Source organism: Polypterus senegalus, chromosome 18 (assembly GCF_016835505.1).
Source record: "Polypterus senegalus isolate Bchr_013 chromosome 18, ASM1683550v1, whole genome shotgun sequence".
Classification (NCBI taxonomy): domain Eukaryota; kingdom Metazoa; phylum Chordata; class Cladistia; order Polypteriformes; family Polypteridae; genus Polypterus; species Polypterus senegalus.
This window is the reverse complement of record NC_053171.1, coordinates 74,368,890-74,387,433: the sequence shown is the minus strand read 5'-3', so window position 1 is coordinate 74,387,433 and position 18,544 is coordinate 74,368,890. Positions and strand designations below refer to the sequence as shown.

Here is an 18,544-nt window from a genome sequence, read left to right as displayed (position 1 = left end):
AGTCGATTTCCTCCGTAGGCTTTTCCTGACCCGTGTGGCCTGAACGTCGGCCCTGATGAGCGTGGTCCCTCCGCTGGCGCTGTTGCTCTGCCTTGCCTTCTTCTTTCCCATGACGTCCTTAGTAAAGGTGGGTTCCGGCGATTTTTTCTGAGTGTCCTGACTCTGTCTTCTTGGGATTCTCTGTTGACAGAAATTTTTGTACAGATCCTCTGCCAAACTGGTGGCCAGAGAATCCTGCCGACTATGCCACTCTCAGTCCATGCGATTCTTATCACTTCTGGGTCAGATCAAAATTCTTCTTTTCTTCGTCAGCCTGGAAGCACTTTATTTCTTCTGTCCTCGTGACATGGAAGTACTTCTGGGCTGTATGAAAAACAAACATCTCTGTGCCTCCCTGCAGCATCCCCTGGCGGCCCCGACGTTATCCAGCAGGGCTGTGTATCAAAACTCCATAGTCCATGATGCCCTGCTAGAATTTGGGGCATCTCCACGTTGCAGGGAGGGCTCCATCTGGCGGCTTGGGGGTCTTGGCCAGGATAAGTGGCCAGCCATAGTCCACACTCCACTAGATTGGTTCAGATCCTACCTCTCAGGCCGCAGTCAGTTCATTCAGCTTAAAACTTTCACATCACAATCTACCGCTGTTTCTTCAGGTGGGCTCTGTCCTGGGGTCTCTTCTTTTTATTATTTACCTTCTTCCTCTTGGCAATATCTTTTGTAAATATAACATTAATGTTCACTGCTATGCTGATGACACCCAGCTCTACCTTGCCAGTAAACCCATCTCTTCCTTTCCACCATCTTTGTTTATTGATTGCACTTCTGAAATTAAATCCTGGTTTTCTTCAATTTTGTTAAATTAAACAATAACAGAACTGACTTCTCCTCATTGGTACAAAATCAACATTATCCAAAGCCGATAATCTTTCACTTGCTATTGATAACTCTTTTGTTTCCCCTTCACCTCAGGTCAAGAGTCTGGGTGTCATTCTTGACAGTACTCTGTCTTTCCAATCTCACATTAATAACATCACCCAGTCTGCTTACTTCCACCTACAAAATATTAATCACATCCGCCCCTTCCTCACTCCCCACACCACTGCCATCCTTGTTCACAGTCTTCTTACTTCTCGTGTGGATTATTGCAATTCACTCCTCTTTGGTCTCTCCAATAAATCTCTCCATTAGCTTCAGCTGGTCCAGAATTCTGCAGCACGCATCATTACTCAAATCTCATCTATTCACCATATTACTCCGGTCTTGCAGCAGCTTCATTTGCTCCCGATTAAGTTTCAAATTGATTTTAAAATTCTTCTATTAAAATTTAAAGCCATTCATATCCTCACCCCTCCATATCTGTCCGACCTTCTTCATGTTGCCTTTCCCTCCCGTAACCTCAGATCCTCTTCCTCCATCCATCTGACCATCCCTCTCGCTCGTCTAACCACCATGGGGAGCGGAGCAATCAGCCGTTCTGCTCCCAAGCTCTGGAACTCATTATTTAATGTAAACTTAAAACCCATCTGTTAAAAATGGCTTTTTCTCAGAATGCAGAAATAATCAAACATTAGACACAAGATGATCATAATGGTGACTATTTATTCATGAAAATGGCTACCGGACATGATTAAAGCAGAAGTGATGTCATCGTGGGAGGGCCGGAAGTGACATCATCGTCGGAGGCCGGAAGTGACATCATCATCTATGGACCTGAAGTGACGCCATCATCGGAGGCGGGAAAGTGACATCATCATCAATGGACCGGAAGTGGCGTCATCATCAGAGGCCGGAAAAGTGATGTCATCATTGATGGACCGGAAGTGACGTCATCATCTGAAGCCGGAAGTGACATTTTAAATGAGGAAGTAGTTGAGTCGCCATTTTCAGAGATATGGGTTATTGCAGGTATGTGTGGATTATTTGTCTTCTTTGTTTCTATAAGGTTAGAAAGAGAGGCATCAGTACCATAAAACAACCCCCTATCTGTTAATAAATCTCTTACCTCTGGGTTTGTTGACTGCCTCCGAAGAGCACGTGTGTGACAATATATATACAGTATATACTGAGTATCAGAGGTGGGTAGTAACGAGTTACATTTACTTGACTAACTTTTTTTAAAAAATTGTACTTCTACGTTTTACTGCACCATACTTTTGACTTTTGCTTGAGTACATTTGTGAAGAAGAAACGCTACTCTTACTTCGCTACATCAGGCAACACTCGAATTGTTACTTTTTTCCATTAGATAAAGTCTAACAGACAATTTTCAATCTGCTCTGTGTAGCATATGCTGTCAAGTTGCGCACACGCCTTCCATTGCGTCTCCAGCTCTGATACGAGGTATTGGATGTTCCCAAAATCAAGGCGCTGCAGCTTTGTGGACAGATGTTGCATTTTTTGTTTGAAAAGCATTAACTGAGCTAATCATATTGGCCATGGAGTTCTCTTTTCCTTGCAGCTGTAAATTAAGCTCATTCAACATGTTGGTCAAAAAAAAATGCCAAGTCTAGCGGCCATTGATTGTTATCAAGTTGCTTGTTTCTGCATGTTTAATGACAAGAAGAAACTCCTTTTTCTCTGGCCAGGGGTCTTGAAATCTCAGCAGGAATTTCTCCCTAGCCATCTCCCTCAATGAAGGCCTCTTTTGTCAACTCTCCATTTTGGAAGGACTTCTTATGCTTAATGATCGAGTGACTCACCCGGAACGATGCTTCGGTGTGTCTGCCTTTGCTTTTGAATTCAGCCGAGTGAAAAATGACGGCTGTCTTATTAACTGTGATTTTAGTTCCCTCTCCTTTCTCTTTCTCAGATCGCTTTTCAGAAGGAAGTCAGTTTCATAGTTTTTATGAACAGTTCGAAAGTGCCTTTCCACATTTTCCTTCTTTGGAATAGCAATGATAGATTGACATATCAGACAAACGCACTTCGATTATGGCATTGTGAGAGAAAAAATCCTCATCCAATTTCACATCCAGCCCATAACCAACATTTTTTTTTTAAATCCCTTCTTTAGTCGATATAAATTGGAAGGCTAACTAGATCACTTAGATAGCAGGAGTTTTGCAGTAGCTCGCGTGTTTGATCGTGTGTGCAGGATGACCAGTGTGTTCGAAGAGAAGAGATCTCAGACTGGCCACCCTGTATGTCAATCAAGTGGCAAATGCCATAGGGAGGATATATGATAGACTAACATTTTAAAAAAAATTTTTTTGAATGCAATGCGATCTACCTGCACTACCTTTCCAATCTACCGGTCGATTGTGATCGACGTATTGGGCACCCCTGACATACAGTATTAAAATGGGAATAGCTACAGGAGAAGAAAGAGAAAGGAGAAAATGAACTGAGATAGCTAGTGGGCATACTGTCTAAAGTGGCAGAAATAGCATAATATATCTTTCCCAAACCCGCCTGATCAAATTCAGTGATGTAGTGAGCCAGAGCTTATCTTGACACCATAGGCAAGAAGTCAGGAAAACGTTTTTGAAGGGACGCCAGTCCACTTCAGAGCCCAATCATGTACCCTATTTTTATATATATTCTTATATAGCACAATGTGTAGAGTACACGTTCAAGGAGGTTATGGCCAAGCTTTACAACGCACTGTTGAGACCTCATCTAGAGTACTGAGTTTTGGTCTGCAGGCTACAAAAAGGACATAGCAGCGCTAGTAAAGGTCCAGAGAGGAACGACTAGGCTGATTCCAGGGCTGCAGGGGATGAATTATGAGGAAAGATTAAAAGAGCTCAGCCTATACAGTTTAAGCAAAAGAAAATTAATATGAAATTATGAAGTGAACTTGTAGAGTAGATTAAGACTGTGACTTTAAAAGTTCAGTAAGAACACTGGGACACAGTTGGAAACTTGTTAAGGGTAAATTTCACACAAACATTATGAGGTTTTTCTTTACACAAAGAACCATAGACACATGGAAAAAGCTAACAAGTATTGTGGTAGACAGTAGGACTTTAGGGACTTTCAAAACTCAACATGATCTTAATTTGGAAGAATTAAGTGCATAGGACTGGCAAATTGTGTTGGGCTTAATGGCCTGTTCTTGTCTAGATTGTTCTAATATTCTAAAAACTTAATGGGTAATTTCCAAATAAATCACATTATTTATGAAAAAAAAAAACTCACAAAGGTGACATGGCATTATAGTTAGACTGGTAAAATAAATAAACAATAGGAAAACACCTTCTAGTGCTGGATATTCTTCAGAACACTCCAATTGGATTCAACAAAGGACTGCAAACATTCCTTTCGCATTTTGGTCCGTGGTGACTTGATAGCATCATGCAATTTCTGCACATTTCTCAGCCATTCCAAATATGTTATCTTGAACTGAGATCTGCGGATGTATAGGGTGGTCCAGATCTAATTTTCATTACGCTATAACTTATTAAGTTTATTACATAGAAAATCATCCAAAAAATCCCGGACCATCGAGAAGTGTGCGAACTGACGACATCAAGGATGGTCTTTGCGCAGAACTGGTCCCCGCATAAATCAAAGTCATCCAGACGATCTGGATCTGTATAATTAGATCTGGACCACCCTGTACAGACCACTGCAGCAAACTAACATCACTGTCATGTTAATGAAACCAGTCTGAGACTATAAACGCTGCATTGTGTTCATTATCCTGCTTTACGAATCCTTTTCAAATAGCATTAATTAGTATTATGAGGTCTAATGTATGCCAAGTAAATATTTCCAGCATCGCTATCTACCACCACCAGCTTACACCACTGAAACAAGGCAGGATCAATCTATGGATTCATACTGTTCACACCAAATTCTGATCCCACCATCTGCACGTTGCAATAGAAACCAAGATTTGTGAAAGGAAGCATATTTTTACAAGCTTCAGCTATTCTGTTTAGTAGCTCCCTATGTGGTGTAATGCGGCCTCCTCCCCAGCTCTGACCTGTGGGCCACAGTATATCTGACTATGAATCTGTAGACTAGAGAAAGGGAATCAACATTGGTTTAGCATGTTCTTTTCCAAGATTGCACCAGATATTTAAGATGATCCATCTCAAGGAGTCACCTAGTGACCCAGGGATTTACTTCCTTCGGAATAGTCATCCACTCTAAGATTGCATTCTCAGTCATTAAACGTTAATTCAATGCCCAAACAGTATTACCAAAATTTGGTGACTGCCCATTTGATGGCCAGTCTCTCCCCACTGCTGCATACGTTATTTCTTTATCCAGCAGCTTCCAGTTCAGATACATTATAGAGTGTTCATTTCCATTGACAATATAACTTAACATGGCACCCAAGCCAGCCGTAGAAGCATCAGTCTGGAGAATAAAGTAAGAATAAAATAAAAAAAATAGGAGACAATGGCATAGGGAGTGTCGTGAGCAGAGGTTTTAAGTCAAGAAATGCTTTTTCAGATGTGGGGCTCCATTCCATAGTTGTTGTTGTTGTTGTAGTAGTAGTAGTAATTTATTTATATAGCGCCCTTCACAGACAAAAGGTCACAGAGTGCTGAACAGCAAATACAATACAAATACAACAGTTAAAAAAATATATATATAAACAAAACCAATAAAAACAATAAAAAACAAACTGGAACTATTCAGCAGTGATTAAAAAGAAATATTTTCAGTTGTTTTTTAAAAGAATCAACAGACTCAGCTGTACGCAGACCACAAGGCAGGCTATTCCATAGTCTTGGTGCCACAGACTGAAAGGCACGATCCCCACAGATTTTTAGCCGAGTGCACGAGACAACGAGAAGGCCCGGTTGCCCCGATCTAAAAGTCCGACAAGCTGTATGGCGTTGAAGCAGGCCGGTTAGGTACTCAGGAGCTTGTCTATGCAAAGCTCTGAAAGTAAGAACCAAAACTGTAAAATGAATTCTATAAAACACTGGGAGCCAGTGCAGTGTGTGCAAAATGGGGGTGATATGATCACTGTGGCCAGCGCGAGTTAGGAGCCTGGCAGCTGCATTTTAAACTAACTGAAGGCGTGAGAGAGAGAACTTGCTCAAACCTGTAAAGACAACATAACAGTAATCAAGCCGTGAGGAAAATAAAGGAATGAATAAGCATCTCCGAATCTGATTTTGAAACAGCATTTCTTAGTTTTAGAGGATTTCTTAAACGAAAGAAACACGAGTGGCTGACTGATCTTACATATTCATCAAGTGTCAGGGACTGGTCAAAAATAACCCCAAGATTACATAGACTCGATTTAATAACAGGAGAGACAGAAGATCATTTTAAACTGATCTCAGAATGAAGAACAGGAGGAGCAACAATTAGTACCTCAGTCTTTCCTGAATTCAACTGCAGGTAATTAACTACTGAGCCAGTCGTTAACTTGACAGACAATCAACCAAAGTGCCCAAAGTATTAATTTGGTTAGGCTTAAATGAAAAACAAAGCTGTATATCATCTGCATATAGATGATACGAGATGTCCTTGAAAGAGTTAAGAATCTGTGATAGGGGAAGAATATATAAAGAGAAAAGTCCAGGTCCAAGAACCGAGCCCTGTGGCACTCAACATGTCAAAGGAGCAGAGTCGGGTGAAAGGTCAGCCACACTGACTGAGAAACTCCTATTCGACAAGTAAGAGGAGAACCAGTCCAAAGCAGAGCCAGGGACACCTAACAGGTCTAATCTATTAATAAAGATCTGATGGTTTTAGTGACCTGCTTCTGTGCCAAGTTCATTAAAGGTGTAGCCCATTTGGAAGAATTTGGTACAAATCTCTGATAATACCTCACTAAGTTGGGAAAAGCCTGCACTTGTCTTTTGTTATTTAGTTAGGGACAGTTATTTATCACATCTGCACTGGACACCTGCAGCTTACATTTCTGCTGTCCAACCACATACCCAAGGTATCTTGATTCTGCTGGTCTGAAATAACATTTTTTATGTTAATGTGGAGTGCAGCATATTTTAGCATTTCCAAAACAACAATCAGGTAGTATAGGTGTTCTTCCCAGGAGAATACAACTGTATCATTCTAGGCAGGCAGATTTACAGACATTATGGGGTCTCAGCAGTCTGTACACAGATATTGGATTGTTGCTGGGGTTCTGTGTAGCCCAAAGGGAAAGACAATATACTGGTAATTTCTCACTGGGGATGCTAAATGTGGCTTTCTTTTTGGCTGAATCATCCTATTTGACAAAACCGCCCTTTTGTGAAGTCAAATGTATTTAGGAAACGCATACATGTCCAAGTTTCTTAGTGAGATTGTCAACCTTTAGTATGGTTAGTCATCTGAAATCATTACAAAACCTCCAAGTCCTGTCAGCCTTGGGCATAAAAGCATGATTTATCTTCTATGACTCCTAGGTTGAATATGTTCTGAATTTCAGGTCAACTTCAGTGTGTTTTATGCAGGCTGCTGATAAGGTCACCTCTGAACTATAACACTCGATAACCTGCAGAAACTGGGTTGGGGAGATGAGCTTTGAATTCATAATATCTGCTACCCTTTCAAGTACTGCTAACAACTGGAAGAAGGATGGTTGGTCACCAAAGTTCAGTTCAGTCAACAGAAAATAAAGACTTATTCTACTTTTAAAAAATAAAGTCTTTCCATGTTTTAAAAAGAGATTTAGACAATATTTTTTTCCTCTCCTCTTGGTTTTCCTCTGTTTTTTCTGCTTCCTTTTCTCTGGTGTCTTTTAATCTAATTTGATTTTGAAGTAATTTGCTGTAGAAGATCTGTATTTTTCCTGCTTATTATAGCTACACATTAATAAAAAAGAGAAAATAAAAACAGATAAATTTCCTCTAAAGAATGTTCACCCTGTGTCCTCCAGGGCTTTAGTACTTTGACTTGATAGACTTATTCTTCTAGATTGTTTCACCTAGTCAACTAAACCATTCTGCTCTTTTTCCACATAAGTTTATGTAAGGAACTTGAGAAATGACGTAGAAATGAGCACCATCTTTTGTCCCCCAGCTACAACTCATACAATGTGGTGCCAGACCTGAGTCTGCTGGGAAACTTCCATATAATCTTGCACTGAGGGTGCAACTTTTCAAATTGCTTGCGCAATGTACTCCAAGTTGTTGTTAAGGGTTTCTGTTTGTGCCTTCCATGACTACATCAAGGATGCATTGGAGTTGTCACCTATATAACAGCTCAAGGGAAAAAAAACATGGTGGATGCTTATGTGACCACTAAGAGTACAAGTGAGAGCAGTTTAAAGAATATTTTTTTTCAGTTGGATTAAAGTGTTCAACAAAACCATCAGTCTGTAGGTGATAAATAGAACTCTTTATGTGAGAATATTCAAGAGTCTGTCTTTCTTTTAAAAAGTGTCAAATGTAGATGGTCTCATTTGATTTATGAGGAACTCTCTTTTTTTGCCACCAATACTTACACTAATTCTTGGGCAACTGTTTTGGAATTTATTACCCAAAGTGGAATGGCTTTAGAGGATCAGGTGGTGTAATGTATGATCATTGTGATATATTAAACATAAACAGAACAAATCAATGCTGTAAGTATGAAACGCTGAAGGAACAACAGCTCAAACTGCGTTGTGTGCCACTCTAACCCTGAATAGAAACTAAGATATATTCAAAAATGTTCCAAATGAGGACTTACTGAGTGAAAATGCTAGAGAATAACAATAAATAATAAAAATCACCATCATGTAACCCAGCCACTGTGGATGCACAAACCAGTGTGTTTCTTCGTGCCGGTCCCAAGCCTGGATAAATGGGGAGGGTTATGTCAGGAAGGGCATCCCGTGTAAAAGTTTGCCAAATCAATATACAGACAAAAATACAAATTTCCATACCGGATCGGTCGAGCCCTGGGTTAACAACGACCGCCACCAGTACTGTTAGCCAACAGAGTGCTGGCGGAAATTGGGCTGCTGTTGGCCGAAGAAGAAGGAGAAGAAGAGGGGGGAGATGTGTCCGTAGGCAGGAGGAGAGGAGGAAGGTAAAGAGAGTGGAACTGAGGGTAGGAACTTTGAATGTTGGTAGTATGACTGGTAAGGGAGAGAGTTAGCAGATATGATGGAGAGAAGGAAGGTTGATATATTGTGCGTGCAAGAGACTAAATGGAAGGGGAGTAAGGCCAGGTGGATTGGAGGTGGATTCAAATTGTTCTATCATGGTGTGGATGGGAGGAGAAATGGAGTAGGGTTATTCTGAAGGAACAGTATGTCAAGAGTGTTTTGGAGGTGAAAAGAGTGTCAGGCAGAGTAATGATTATGAAGCTGGAAATTGGAGGTGTGATGATGAATGTTGTTAGTGCATATGCACCGCAAGTTGGGTGTGCAATGGGTGAGAAAGAAGATTTTTGGAGTGAGTTGGATGAAGTGATGAACAGTGTACCCAAGGGACAGAAAGTGGTGATTGAAGCGGATTTCAATGGGCATGTTGGTGAAGGGAACAGAGGAGATGAGGAGGTGATGGGTAGGTATGGTGTCAAGGAGAGGAATGAAGAAGGTCAGAGGATAGTGGATTTTGCCAAAAGGATGGACATGGCTGTGGTGAATACGTATTTTAAGAAGAGGGAGGAACATAGGGTTACGTACAAGAGTGGAGGAAGATGCACACAGGTAGATTACATCCTATGCAGAAGAGTTGATCTGAAGGAGATTGAAGACTGCAAAGTGGTGGCAGGGGAAAGTGTAGTTAAGCAGCATAGGATGGTGGTCTGTAGGATGATGTTGGAGATCAAGAAGAGGAAGAGAGTGAGGGCAGAGCCAAGGATCAAATGGTGGAAGTTGAAAAGGAAGACTGCAAGGTTGAGTTTAGGGAGGAGGTGAGACAGGCACTGGGTGGCAGTGAAGAGTTACCAGACAGCTGGGAAACTACAGCAGATGTAGTAAGGGTGACAGCAAGAAGGGTGCTTGGCATGACATCTGGAAAGAGGAAGGAGGAAAAGGAAACCTGGTGGTGGAATGGGGAAATACAGGAGAGTATACAGAGGAAGAGGATGTCAAGAAGAAGTGGGATAGTCAGAGAGATGCAGAAAATAGACAAGAGTACAAGGAGATAAGGCACAAGGTGAAGAGGGAGGTGGAGAAGGCTAAAGAAAAGGCGTATGATGAGTTGTATGAGAGGTTGGACACTAAGGAGGGAGAAAAGGACCTGTACCGATTGGCTAGACAGAGGGACCGAGCTGGGAAAGATGTGCAGCAGGTTAGGGTGATAAAGGATAAAGATGGAAATGTACTCACAAGCGAGGAGAGTGTGTTGAGCAGATGGAAAGAGTACTTTGAGAGGCTGATGAATGAAGAGAACGAGAGAGAGAAGAGGTTGGATGATGTGGAGATAGTGAATCAGGAAGTGCAAAGGATTAGCAAGGAGGAAGTAAGGACAGCTATGAAGAGGATGAAAATGGAAAGGCCGTTGGTCCAGATGACATACCTATGGAAGCATGGAGGTGTTTAGGAGAGATGGCAGTGGAGTTTTTAACCAGATTGTTTAATGGAATCTTGGAAAGTGAGAGGATGCCTGAGGAGTGGAGAAGAAGTGTACTGGTGCGATATTTAAGAATAAGGGGATGTGCAGGACTGCAGTAACTACAGGGAATAAAATTGATGAGCCACAGCATGAAGTTATGGGAAAGAGTAGTGGAAGCTAGGTTAAGAAGTGAGGTGATGATTAGTGAGCAGCAGTATGGTTTCATGCCAAGAAAGAGCACCACAGATGCAATGTTTGCTCTGAGGATGTTGATGGAGAAGTTTAGAGAAGGCCAGAAGGAGTTGCATTGCATCTTTGTGGACCTGGAGAAAGCATATGACAGGGTGCCTTGAGAGAAGCTGTGGTATTGTATGAGAAAGTTGGGAGTGGCAGAGAAGTATGTAAGAGTTGTACAGGATATGCACGAGGGAAGTGTGACAGTGGTGAGGTCTGTGGTAGGAGTGACGGATGCATTCAACTTGGAGATGGGATTACATTAGGGATCAGCTCTGAGCCCTTTCTTATTTGCAATGGTGATGGACAGGTTGACAGACGAGATTAGACAGGAGTCCCCATGGACTATGATGTTTGCTGATGACATTGTGATCTGTAGCGATAGTAGGGAGCAGGTTGAGGAGACCCTGGAGAGGTGGAGATATGCTCTAGAGAGGAGAGGAATGAAGGTCAGTAGGAACAAGACAGAATACATGTGTGTAAATGAGAGGGAGGTCAGTGGAATGGTGAGGACACAGGGAGTAGAGTTGGCGAAGGTGGATGAGTTTAAATACTTGGAATCAACAGTAGAGTAATGGGATTGTGGAAGAGAGGTGAAAAGAGAGTGCAGGCATGGTGGAATGGGTGTAGAAGAGTGTCAGGAGTGATTTGTGGCCGATGGGTATCAGCAAGAGTGAAAGGGAAGGTCTACAGAACAGTAGTGAGACCAGCTATGTTATATGGGTTGGAGACGGTGGCACTGACCAGAAAGCAGGAGACAGAGCTGGAGGTAGCAGAGTTAAAGATGCTAAGATTTGCATTTGCATGACGAGGATGGACAGGATTAGAAATGAGGACATTAGAGGGTCAGCTCAAGTTGGGAGACCAAGTCAGAGAGGCGTGATTGCATTGGTTTGGTCATGCGCAGAGGAGAGATGCCGGGTATATTGGGAGAAGGATGCTAAGGATAGAGCTGCCAGGGAAGAGGAAGGCCTAAGTGAAGATTTATGGATGTGGTGAGAGAGGACATGCAGGTGATGGGTGTAACAGAACAAGATGCAGAGGACAGAAAGATATGGAAGAAGATGATCCGCTGTGGCAACCTCTAACGGGAGTAACCAAAAGAAAAAGAATCACCATCATGTACATAGCCCATTACACAAATTCAATTCAGTTCAAAGTCCACTAGAAAAAAATACATTACCAGACAAGCAAATTAACAATGAGATAACAAAGAGCAAAGTATCAAATTTACATGCATGCCCTAATCACATCTGAGTTGTTTGATTTGTAATTTTAAACTGTGGAACACAGGGGTAAATAAGGAAAAATGTGTCTTTGTCCCCAACATTATGGAAGTTACTATATATGTACTGCAATAATGACAACACTTCATCTTAGAAAAGCATACAAAAACACATTGCCAAAATTACACCGGAACTAAAATTTTTAAATTGTTCAGTGACAATACACACATTAAATAGAACATAAGAGGATACTCGGTCCATCGTTTGACCTGCTAATAGCTAAGTTCTCATCCATTGACTGTTTAGATATTGTCAGAGTACGTTTTCTTTCTTTGATCAATGCATAATTACTAGACGATTTTTTTTTCACAAAGACTTGCCATCTTTAGTAAACTTTTTAAATCGCATGCCCTTTTTTAACCCCGTGGCTTCTGTGTGAAATGTCACAAGATCGAAGATCAATTGAGCAAGCGAACAGCTGGAAGCCTCATCACTAACCGCTGTCTAAGGGCGACTGTGACGTCACCAAAAGGCGGCGCAACAGCCAGTGGAACAGCAAAGCATTCCTGAGCGCACTCCAGGCCACTTCCTGTCAACGTCCTTTCCGCATAAAACGAGGCCTTATTCCTCTAAACGAATTGTGTCGAGATTACTGGCTAAATGCCTTTTGGGAGATTACATGTTTTTGACTAATTCTTATACAAATCTTAGAATATGTGGAAAATACTTGAATAAACTGCAACGTACCTGTTATTGCAAATACTAAAACGTTTTCTGTTATCGGATTGCGATTTAGTTGCTGAAACATAATTAGTGTTCATTTCTCAAGATAACGGTGACTAAGTCATTTAAGATTTAAAATGGAATTAAAAAGCACTGCATATTTTCTCGTGGTAACTATACTGTACATTTTTCCTATCACACCTTGCCACCACTGAAAATGGCCACCGCGCAGCCTCAGCAGCTTTCCAACGTCTGGTGCCCAATGCTTCTCCTGGTGCCTCGCAAGTTTGAGTAACAGTCAACGTAGGTTCATTAGCGTCATTTTCTTTGGGCGGAAGTGTAGACGCCCAGTGCGGCTTCACTCCGGCAACGCGAGCCAATCAATCCGGGCGCGTTTACCACCTTGTTCAAGGCAACGACTGGCTAAGAAAAAAGTTACCGGCAAATTCATTGGTGCAGCCAAATCCACTGTTCCAGAAGGCCCGCCCATATGATTGTAGCTGTCTTCGCAGCCCAAAGGTCTGTTATCGGACACAGTGAGAGAGTGTGTGAGAGAGAGAGAGAGAGAGAGAGAGAGAGAGAAAAAGAGAGAAAAAAAAGGGGGGGCATAAGGAGGGAGGGAGGCAGGCAGGCGAGAAACCCTACAGCGAACTCACAATGAAGGTCTCCAAGGAATAAAATATTGGAACAAAGCAATGATTATAGAAATGTTACTATATTTATTCTAGTTTGGCAATGGAACAAGGTGAGGGTGGGACATGAGCCGGTTATCCAAAGTCGCAATAAATTGTTCTGGGTCGAGCAACAGCACTGCGGGTCAGCCTTGTGGTGAATGATCCTTAGTCATCCTAGTTTAATAGTCATAACTAGAACAGCCGTTATTCACAAGACAAGAAGAAGCTCAAGCTTTCGGCGGCAGGGTAAGTCCAAGTCCGTAACAAACTATTTTAATTGTGTTTTTGTTGCCTACAGCTCGCTGATACGTGCTTTGTGTTACGATAGGCTCCCCGGGTAGCCTTGGCCGTTCGTACAGTATATGTTTATTTCTTCTATTTACCTTGTTATCACATCGTTCATTAAACACTGTTATCTTGATGCGGTCGAGCGATTAAAAGGGTTTAAACCGGGGGTTATCGATTTCAAACAGTCCTTCTGATGTTTCTGGAATGTGATTGTTCTGTTTACACTTGTTCTTTTCCTAATTTACTCGCGAACTTTGAAATTAATTTTGCCGATCACCTAAAGCGGAGGACACTCGAACAAATGTAAATTGTCAATGACTAGAAAAAGTGACCTTTGTTAATTTTTCCCAGTTTGTTGGGTTCAAAGCAGACCTTCCAAGGTCTTTTTGAAGAATGTGCCCTAGCACTATACAGTAGTTCAAAAGTTTCATTGTTTAGCACTTTGAATAGAGAATAGGAAAAAAAAAAAAAAAACTCTTTAACGGGGTCAGTTCAGTAAAAGAAAGTAAGGTTGCTAGACTGCACAGTTTTATTTCAGTGGATTGCTCAAAGACACCATGCTGAACCGCTGTCTTTAATCTGATGACTTGGAATTATGTTGTTTTTAATTAATTTGGAGAATAGCAAATAAAGCTACAACTATTGACTGAAAACAGCCTTTTAGACCCTCACACCTCTTGGTTGCATTTAATATTTCATCACCTGCAGACTGTAGAGGAAATGCCTCCTCCCTGTGGCATGGCGCAAGTGGTTATTCACGAGATTCAGCAGCTTTTTTATTTGTCATTTTACAGAAATCAGTTCATGAAATGAATATAATTGGCAGTGAGAAGACAGAAGTGTACCATTTGTTTTTTGTAAATTGACTTGAACTGGACAGATACTGCAGTGGTGAAGGCAGTATTACCGTTCAAAGTTCAGTTTACATTGATACTCTTAAAAAAATATCAGTTTGGTTGAAAACATTCAGATAAGGACACCTTTTCTTCTTTTGAAATTCTGTGTGCACTTTGCACCATTGTGACAAGGCTTCAAGATGGTCTGCTTCCTGTCATTTACTGCAAGTGAACAATGATACATAGCGAAATGAGAGAAATCACAAAATCAACCGGAATATTCAAGCAAATTATAGAAATAAAAACCAATCTAAATCCGTTAAGTAGGTCTCTCGTGAAAAGTGGACAGACAGACAGACCATTTGATTTTATATATTAGTAAACCTTCAAAATAATGTGCAGTTAAAGTCTAAACAGCATTCTCCACATTTCTGGAGCTTAGTAGATCCAGATAACTATAAGAATCTTCACCAAGCAGCTCTGAAAATGTCTGCTTTGTTTGGTCTCCATACCTCAGTGAGTCTGACATGAATGTCATGAAATCAAAGTTCAGAACACGACTGAGAGACGAACATTTGAAAGACTCCATAAGAGTGAACCTAAGTGGCTCCACTCCAACACACACCTGCCTCTCTTGTTGACTCCATGCAGTGCCAGTCATCTGACTAACTAAAAAACACATCACACATATGAATAAAGAGAAACCGTGACATGTGACAAAATGACAAATGAAGAAGTCATATCTGTGGATTTGGAATTGCATTGTTTTGTTTTGACAGCATTCATGTTTTAATTCAATGATGTGAGATGCATTCAGACATACAAAATGCACTTGCAGGTGAACTAAATATTTTTTGTAATGTTTTACTGCAAAATGTGAGTTGTGGACACCAACATTTTGTAAATGTTCAGGCAAAACAAGCTTATTCAGTCTGTTTGGGTTGAAATAAGCTATGAGAATAAACGTTAGAAAACATGAGTAGCTCTTGGCCATTTTCATTTTGTAAAAGTAGCTCTCGGGGAAAAGGTTGGAGACCCCTGGCTTAAATAGTATGGATCCATAGACGTGTCCTGGTTGTATCAACAGTGCAGGCTATTGGTAGTAGCATAGTGGTGTGGGGAGTGTTTTTTGACACTCTTTAATACTAGTTGAGTGCCATTTGAATGCAACAGCAGACGTAAGCATTGTCATAGTCCTGCATATCCTTTTATGACCATAGTCTATCCTTCTTCAAATAGATACTTCCAACAGAAGAATGCGTCTTGTCACATGAGTTTGTTTTTTAAGTCTTCAGATTTCAATGAAATAGAGTTCTTCTGGGATGAGGTGAAACAGGAGATTTGTGACATGAATATTTGGTTGAATGAGTATATGAATATCTGCTGAAGCTGTGTGATTCATCCCAGTCAGTATGGACCAGAATGCCTATGGAAAATTTCCAGCAACATATTGAAGCCATTTTATGACGATTTCAGGCTTTTCTGCAAAAAAACTTCCTATTAAATACTAGATAGGTACAGTGCATCCGGAAAGTATTCACAGCGCATCACTTTTTCCACATTTTGTTATGTTACAGCCTTATTCCAAAATTGATTAAATTCATTTTTTTCCTCAGAATTCTACACACAACACTCCATAGTGACAACGTGAAAAAAGTTTACTTGAGATTTTTGCAAATTTATTAAAAATAAAAAAACTGAGAAAGCACATGTACATAAGTATTCACAGCCTTTGCCATGAAGCTCTAAATTGAGCTCAGGTGCATCCTGTTTCCCCGATCATCCTTGAGATGTTTCTGCAGCTTCATTGGAGTCCACCTGTGGTAAATTCAGTTGATTGGACATGATTTGGAAAGGCACACACCTGTCTATATAAGGTCCCACAGTTGACAGTTCATGTCAGAGCACAAACCAAGCATGAAGTCAAAGGAATTGTCATAAGACCACCAAGACAGGATTGTCTCGAGGCACAAATCTGGGGAAGGTTACAGAAAAAATTCTGCTGCTTTGAAGGTCCCAATGAGCACAGTGGCCTCCATCATCCATAAGTGGAAGAAGTTCGAAACCACCAGGACTTCCTAGAGCTGACCGGCCATCTAAACTGAGCGATCGGGGGAGAAGGGCCTAGTCAGGGAGGTGACCAAGAACCCGATGGTCACTCTGTCAGAGCTTCAGAGGTCCTCTGTGTAGAGAGGAGAACCTTCCAGAAGCACAGCCATCTCTGCAGCAATCCACCAATCAGGCCTGTATGGTAGAGGGGCCAGACGGAAGCCACTCCTTAGTAAAAGGCACATGGCAGCTCGCCTGGAGTTTGTCAAAAGGCATCTGAAGGACTCTCAGACCATGAGAAAGAAAATTCCCTGGTCTGATGAGACAAAGATTGAACTCTTTGGTGTGAATGCCAGGCGTCGCTTTTGGAGGAAACCAGGCACCGCTCATCACCAGGCCAATACCATCCCTACAGTGAAGCATGGTGGTGGAAGCATCATGCTGTGGGAATGTTTTTCAGCGGCAGGAACTGGGAGACAAGTCAGGATAAAGGGAAAGATGACTGCAGCAATGTACAGAGACATCCTGGATGAAAACCTGCTCCAGAGTGCTCTTGACCTCAAACTTGGACGACGGTTCATCTTTCAGCAGGACAACGACCCTGAGCACACAGCCAAGATATCAAAGGAGTGGCTTCAGGACAACTCTGTGAATGTCCTTGAGTGGCCCAGCCAGAGCCCAGACTTGAATGCGATTGAAAATCTCTGGAGAGATCTTAAAATGGCTGTGCACCGACGCTTCTCATCCAACCTGATGGAGTTTGAGATGTGCTGCAAAGAGGAATGGGCGAAACTGGCCAAGGATAGGTGTGCCAAGCTTGTGGCATCATATTCAAAAAGACTCGAGGCTGTAATTGCTGCCAAAGGTGCATCGACAAAGTATTGAGCAAAGGCTGTGAATACTTATGTTAATGTGATTTCTCAGTTTTTTTATTTTTAATAAATTTGCAAAAACCTCAAGTAAACTTTTTTCACGTTGTCATTATGGGATGTTGTGTGTAGAATTCTGAGGAAAAAAATTAATCAATTTTGGAATAAGGCTGTAACATAACAAAAAGTGGAAAAAGTGATGCGCTGTGAATACTTTCTGGATGCACTGTATATGTAATAAAGTAAACACTGAGTTCAACTTTATTAATAATCTTTATTATTACATATACTTTGTATATGTGCCGGTATTGACCTCTTGACCCTTTGAGATAATGAACTATGGTGAAAGTCATGTCGCTGTTGGGTCCCTGCTGTGTTTGTGATTTGATTTTGTGAATTTTGTTATCCTATCTCATAAAGTACTTTGGGAAAAATATTTAGTAGATTCAGGTGCACCTCACCAAATTATTTGGGGCACTTTTTATGGCAAAGTTTTATATAAACAGAAAGAGTTATGGCTTCTTTCAAACATGGAAACTTTACAAAGAATTTATCAGTAATTTGCTTGTTTTAAAGGAATTTGTGATAAAAGCTGGAGTCAAGTATAATGGAAAACAAGATCTTGAAATTTGTCAGGTTGAACTATAGTATAATTGTTACGTATTTCCCATGTTTGCCGATGTGTGAATGACCATGCATCCACTTTTGGACACACTTAAACACTTGCATCCAGTATGAGCAAAGCCTGGTGCGTAAAGCGTGTAAAATTATCACAAGATGTCCTGACGTTAATGTGAGTAAACCAAGAGACTTTGTGAGTACCGTAGAAGTACATGACTAGTTGGGTAGTTTTCAGAAATTGGATTCAGTTTGGCATTATTATTACAGTATTTCTTACCTACAACACAGAACAATATAAATGCAATTTTACACACAGTACATTGAAGCTGACCATCAAAGAGCTTTCAGCAGTGCACTCTCCCAACTACCTCTGACATTGTGTAGAATACGATTAAAAAGAAAGAATTAAAACTTTATGAAATGAATAGTAACATTTTCAGTCTTTTCTGGCTATTTCCAATATATAGATGTTTTTCATGCACAATCAGGTATAGTATAAAGGTCCTTTGTCTTAGAAGACTAAGACATAATGGCTGCTAATATAAAGGATGCAAGATGTGTGAAGCAGCCTGCAACCTTGCTATTCTTCTAAGCAGCATGATGAACTCAGACATTCTT

General features: G+C 41.0%; 1 protein-coding gene and 1 long non-coding RNA gene across 2 annotated transcripts in view; one reads left to right on the top strand and one right to left on the bottom strand.

Moving 5' to 3' along the window:
• Window positions 1-1,579: 1,579 nt before the first annotated feature.
• On the bottom strand, window positions 1,580-12,784 carry LOC120518309. The gene is made up of 2 exons (XR_005631223.1): window positions 12,614-12,784; window positions 1,580-1,935 (listed from the first exon to the last, which is right to left on the bottom strand). It is a non-coding gene; the product is annotated as an uncharacterized LOC120518309 (long non-coding RNA).
• Window positions 12,785-13,029: 245 nt separating this feature from the next.
• sphk2 (sphingosine kinase 2) overlaps window positions 13,030-18,544 on the top strand; it is a 55,535-nt gene continuing 50,020 nt past the window's right edge. Inside the window, exon 1 of the mRNA XM_039741042.1 lies at window positions 13,030-13,509. The gene's annotated coding sequence lies outside the window, so the exon portion shown is untranslated. The remainder of the gene's footprint in view (window positions 13,510-18,544) is intronic.